This window comes from Phocoena sinus, chromosome 8, assembly GCF_008692025.1.
Source record: "Phocoena sinus isolate mPhoSin1 chromosome 8, mPhoSin1.pri, whole genome shotgun sequence".
Lineage (NCBI taxonomy): Eukaryota > Metazoa > Chordata > Mammalia > Artiodactyla > Phocoenidae > Phocoena > Phocoena sinus.
Genome location: NC_045770.1, coordinates 81,568,848 through 81,575,475, shown reverse-complemented (window position 1 = coordinate 81,575,475; position 6,628 = coordinate 81,568,848). Strand labels below are relative to the sequence as shown.

The following is a 6,628-nucleotide window of genomic DNA, read 5'->3' as shown; positions in this document are numbered from 1 at the left end:
TTGACCAACGAATCTGGCTGTTTTGGTCCCTTTGAAGGTGGCTAAAGACCCTCACAGCCAAATACTCACAGAATCCTCTGCTCTGATACATGTGGTCAGTGAAATGGTTGAAGCCACTTTCTGCTGTCTGTTCATTCCAAATGAAACAGAGCATATATTTTGAGACCTTTATGTTTAAAGGTTTTGTTTAACTGGAGCTTTTCAGAATAAGTATCATGGTTCATTTTAATGGGGAATCTGGAGGAAATAAAATGTAATCACCATTATGGCAAACTCTGTGCTAATTATTTTATGAAATTATAAAAAACAAACTTTGCTATAATCTTTTTAGAGGGGTACCATTTTCTTGATTGTATAAGTAGGAAAATGTAACCAGAGTTTATCTGAGTAATACAAGTATCCATCCAGGAAGTGACAAAAAGTAAAATTTACAACTAATTGTTTTTTAGTTTTTAAATTTAAACTTCCACAATCTTTTTACACTGGTTGAAGGACTAGGAAAGTGATTGACATGGTTATAATTGTCTCCTTATTTTTCCCCAAATGGGTGAAAAGTCTATCTTGTTGAGTGACAAAAGAAAATAGCCCTGCATTTCCTTTTTTTTTTTTCCCCTCTGCATTGCATTTTCCATAAGGCAAGAAGACCAGTTTCTCTTGTAATTTATCTGGAACTACTGTTTTGTATAAACTCAGTTACCTAGGGCAGAAGAATTTAAAGAGGAACTCCTTTTCAGAACATAGAACAAAAGATCACCTTTATTTAAAAACTGGTTTCAGGGCTTCCCTGGTGGCGCAGTGTCTGAGAGTCCGCCTGCCGATGCAGGGGACACGGATTCGTGCCCCGGTCCGGGAGGATCCCACATGCTGCGGAGCAGCTAGGCCCATGAGCCATGGCCGCTGAGCCTGCGCGTCCGGAGCCTGTGCTCCGCAACAGGAGAGGCCACAACAGTGAGAGGCCCACATACTGGCAAAAAAAAAAAATAAATAACTGGTTTCAGAAGGTCCAGGAAATTGCCTTAAATAAGATTCTTAACCTTTTATAGAAAATAAAGATAATAAGAAACTTCCCTTAGAGGATAATAGTCAATTTTTTGTCTTTAGATTAACCAAAGGAATCACAGCATATGGGAAGGGTATATACATCAAAGTCAGAACTTGACCTCAAGTGAGAGTCCATTATTTACCGGTCGTGCAATCTGTGTATTTTACAAAACTCTTAATCTTTAGTTCCAAACATCTGTAAGATACAAATATAATTTCTACTTAAAAGATATATAACAAGATACATGCGAGGGCATCTTCCTGAAATTGTTAGATGCTGATAAACGTGCTGTCCCATGATAATCAGAAAACGATAAACCCTTCCCTCCTATGAAAATGATGGTTACAGAAAAGACTTTGTGTTAGAGGACTAAATTAAGTTGTTTTCTTTAACATCTTTATTGGAGTATAATTGCTTTACAATGGTATGTTACTTTCTGCTTTATAACAAAGTGAATCAGCTATACATATACATATATCCCATATAAGCTGCCAGAGAAGTGGTTTGTATCTCTAACAGCCAGGGATTCATTGTATTTTGAATGGATAGGCTACATATGTGATGAGTAATGAACAACCCGCTTCCCCTCAAGTTTCAGTGGCTTTTAACAACAGAAGGTTATGTATTGTACATGCTTTGTGTCTCTCATGACTCGACTAGGGCAGTGGTTGTATATCTCCTTGCAGGCTGTGGAAGCAGCCACCATTTTAAATGTTGCTCATGGCAGTGGTAATGGAAAAGAGGCAGTACAGGGAATTGTCACTAGTTTTTAAAATATCCCAATTCTAATGGCACCTGTCTCTCTTGCTTACATTTCCTTGGTGAAAGCAAGTCTTGCTGCCACACTCACCCTTAATGGGGCATGCAAGTTCAAGTCTACATATAATGAATAGGTTTATTATTTTATTTTAAAAAGGAATTTGTGAATTATATGTCAAAATCACAGCAGTTTTAATTCATAATAGTAAAATATCAATCAATATAATGCATTTTTTTTAAAAAAAGCGCTTTGGGTGTTAAATGTAAAGGGTTTCTGAGACCTAAAAGTTTGAGGACAACAGGCTGAAGCTATTCGCTGCTCGCTGAAAATGTCCTTTTATCTTTCTCTTGTTGCTGCAATTCTGTATGTTCCTTTCAGGATGAAATCAAATATTACTTCTATGAAAACTTCTTAGATTACACTCCAACACCAGGAAAACTTGTTCCTACCATACCATCTATTGCCTCTATCGTTCATTTCTAGCATACAGGTGTAGTGATTTCAGAATTGTTAACCTATATCCCCAGGGGAAACAACGTTCTCGACTAAAGTGTGGAGTGGTATGTACTATTGTTTTGGCATTTAGAATTCAGACTCCACTTATTTTCAGGGTTAGGTCAGCACCTTTTACCTGCACTCCTGTCAGTGAGGTTGTTTCATACATTTGTAACCCGATTTCGATTCTGCATTCTATTCTGGGATCCCATCAGCCTTCTAAATAATACTTTTTAAGTTGTATACATTAAAGTTCACTACTTTGTGCTGTAAAGTTTCATGGATTTTGACAAATGTGTAGCATGTACCCACTGTCACGGTATCATATGGAATAGTTTCACGACACTAAAAAACCTCTTGTGCCTCCACTCTGTAACACCTCCCCACCACACAAACATACACACCCACCAAACACACACATACACGAACCTCAAACTCCTGGCAACTACTAATCTGTATTTTATCTTTGTATTTTTGCTTTTTCCAGAATGTCATGTAAATGCATCAGTATATAGCCTTTTCAGGCTGGCTGACTCCCGTTAGCAATAGGCATTTATGATTCACCGATGTCTTACATGGCTTGATAACTCATATCTTTTTATTGATGAATAATATTCCATTGGGTGACTGGGCTCCAGTTTGTTTATTCATTTACCTATTCAAGAAGATCCTGGGTGCCTCCATTTTTTGGCAATTATCAATAAAGCAGCTATAAACATTTCCATGCAGGCTTTCATGTAGATGCACATTTTAAAATTAGTTGGGTAGATATCAACAAGCACAATTACTGGAATGGTATGGTAAGGGTATGCTTAGTTTTGGTCATTTTCCTACATTGGGCTGGTAGGCTTCTGTTATCACACAGGTGACTTCCCTTCATCCCATATTTTTAATACTTTTATACCTGGAGATCTTCACCTTTCTCTAAGCTCTTTTACCTAGATTCTTAAGCCTGGACTTTTTCTACCATCTATCTAGCCCTTTGGTTTTCTCCCTTTCCTTCAATTCAACAACATGAGTGTGGACCCAGCTTGTCCCCAAAGCCTGCGTGGCCCCAAAGCATCCAATTATAGGGAATCTTCACTAATGCCTGAGATTTATGGGCCTGAAGAAAATTATGTGTCCTTGCAAATGTCATCTGCTGAAACCCACAACATGGAGATTGGACAGTCCTGATTCTTCCACAAGCCCCAGAGTAAAACTACTGGCCACGGCTGCAGACAAGAGCACAGAGAAGAAGGAAGAGAAGGTCCTGGTCAAGAAACAGAAGACCAGAACCGTGTTCTCTCAGACCCAGCTGTGTGTACTCAATGATAGGTTTCAGAGGCAGAAATACCTCAGCCTCCAGCAAATGTAGGAACTTTCCAACATCCTGAACCTTAGCTACAAACAGGTTAAGATCTGCTTCCAGAACCAGAGAATGAAACGTAAGAGGTGGCAGAAAAACAACTGGCCGAGGAATAGCAACATTGTGTGACTCAGGGCCCAGCAACTACAGAATACCCAGGCTTCTATTCCTACCACCAAGGATGCCTGGTGAACTCTTGCAGAAACCTGCCCATGTCGGGTAACCAGACCTGGAATAACCCAACTTGGAGCAACCAGAGCTGGAACAGTCAATCCTGGAGCAATCACCCTTGGAACAGTCAGACCTGGTGCCCCCAAGCTTGGAATAACTAGACTTGGAACAGTCAATTCAACAACTATGTTGAGGAATTCCTGCAGCCCCAGATCCAGTTCCAGCAAAATTCTCCTGTCAGTGATTTGGAGGCCACCTTGGAAACTGATGGGGAAAGCTACAACACAATGCAGCAAACTGCTAAGTATTTCAATTCCCAACAGTAAAACATGGATTTATTCCCAAATTACTCTCTGAACATACAGCCTGAAGGTTTGTAACGATGGCTGTATTATTCAATCTCAATTTGAGCCTTGACTGTATTACTTCCCTAGAATTTTTCTTTTACAATTATGTATCTCTCTGCCTTGAAAAGCTGCTTTTCATTGTGCCTTTTATGTCAATTTGGGGGTGTATGATTGGTGACTAATCAAAGAGGCTTCAGAAGCATTGGCTTCTATAGACAACATGATAAAAGATGACTGGTAGCTATAGATAATTAGGTTGTAATACTATTTTTTGGATATCTTTAGGATCTAGAACCTAACCTCAAGAATAGGGAGCAAAAGTACAAAGATGTGTGATGAAGGATTATTCATATTTTCTGGGATGGGGAGGCTTTACTTGTTAAGAACCTCAGTTGTTAAGGTGAAGGGTTAAGCTACAATGTGCTTCACTGATTTCCTCTACTCATTTTTGCTATTTTACTACAACCCCTAATTTTTTCACCACTCTAGTATGTGTAGAAAGATGTTTTGATTTGTCCACATCATAATGCTACCAGTTGGCTGGTTCGTTTATAAGTACCAATAAAAAAAAATTACCCATTTAAAAAAAAAAAAAGAGTATGCTTAGCTTTGTAAGAAACTGCCCAGCTATCTTCCAAAGTGGCTATACCATCTACACTCCTAAATGCAATGCATTCCTGCTGCTTACCAGCAATCCTTACCAGCAAATAATATTGTCAGGTTTTCTCTATTTTATTCTTTCTGGTAGTTGTGTAGTAATATTTCCATAAATTTTTTAAACATCTTTATTGGAGTATAATTGCTTTACAATGTTGTGTTAGTTTCTGCTGTATAACAAAGTGAATCGGCCATATGTATACATATATCCCCATATCCCCTCCCTCTTGCACCTCCCTCCCACCCTCCCTATCCCACCCCTCTAGGTGGTCACAAAGCACTGAGTTGATCTCCCTGTGCTATGCAGCTGCTTTCCACTAGCTACCTATTTTACATTTGGTAGAATATATATTTCAATGCTACTCTCTCACTTCGTCCCAGATTACCCTTCTCCCGCCCCGTGTTCTCAAGTCCATTCTCTACATCTGCATCTTTATTCCTGTCCTGCCCTTAGGTTCATCAGATCCATTTTTTTTAGATTCTGTATATATGTGTTAGCATACGGTATTTGTTTTTCTCTTTCTGATTTATTTCACTCTGTAGGAACAGACTCTAGGTCCATTTGCCTCACTATAAATAACTCAATTTCGTTTCTTTTTTTTTGAGTTTTTTTTTAACATCTTTATTGGAGTATAATTGCTTTACAATGGTGTGTTAGTTTCTGCTTTATAACAAAGTGAATTTCATTTCTTTTTATGGCTAATATTCCATTGTATATATGTGCCACATCTTCTTTATCCATTCATCTGTTGATGGACACTTAGTCCATACATTTTTAATGTTTGTTTTGTGTTTATGTGAGAGCCATAATTTTAACTTTCTGAAAAGTACTGACAATTTTACTTCTAGTCTCTCTTTGGTATATAAACCCAACTTTTATGAATGTTATGGGAAACAGAAAATGCAATTATATGAAAAGAATATGGGTACGTATCTGTTTGTGTGTGTTGATATAAAGCTGTTATTTATCATATTTAGTCAATTCAAATAGTAGATATATGGATTTAATTAAAAATAAGCAAGTTAATTTGATTTTGCTTTATTTTTCTCTGACATCCACCAATTAGAAGAGGAGACAATAGAGATTAATTCACTAAACCACTGATATTGATTTATTTTCCTCCAAAGCCTTAGGAAAGTACATGCTGTATGAAATTATTGAGGTTATTGTGCAAAGCTGCTGCTGAATCTGAGATACTTGACAGCCACAGAATAAGGAGAAAACTCAGTGTGCTATGTGCTTTGTGCTGAGATAAGTTCAGTTATTTTCAGATCCCTTTCATTTCAGTTGCTATTTAGGATTTATATAATTTGGTAACACACTGTTGAGGGCTTATAGATTAACCTGAAATTCATAGACTTTATGGTGAAAAACTTCAAGACATTATAGGCTTACAAGAAACAGTTTTCAGGCTGATAATTATAGAATTAGGATCAGTAGGGTTTTAAATGGAGAGCGATTGGAGTACAAATGTTATTGGGGGGAAAAGGGATAAGCCAATATGAGATTTGGGGGAAGCTCTTACTCCTTTGATTACTATTTCACCATTCTCATATGAGCTTCAGCACCAAGATAGCAATAAAATAATTCTATAGTCCTTTTCACCAAAACAGTCTGGAATTTATTTAAGGAAGTAAGCACAGCTTACTGGCTGCATTTGTTATTAAAATTTTTTTCTTTTTTAATTAAACTAATTCTTTACGAATTGGCCCAACATGATGCTAGAAAAGAGATGACAGGATGATTTTACTAGAGAGCCACTCAGTATGGGGCCAATCTGACCAATATGTCCCAATATTACCAGCAA

The 6,628-nt window shown here is 37.6% G+C and overlaps 1 pseudogene; it reads left to right on the top strand.

The window, feature by feature from the left end:
- Window positions 1–3,311: 3,311 nt before the first annotated feature.
- On the top strand, window positions 3,312–4,196 carry LOC116758151 (annotated as a pseudogene).
- The last annotated feature ends 2,432 nt before the right edge of the window (window positions 4,197–6,628 follow it).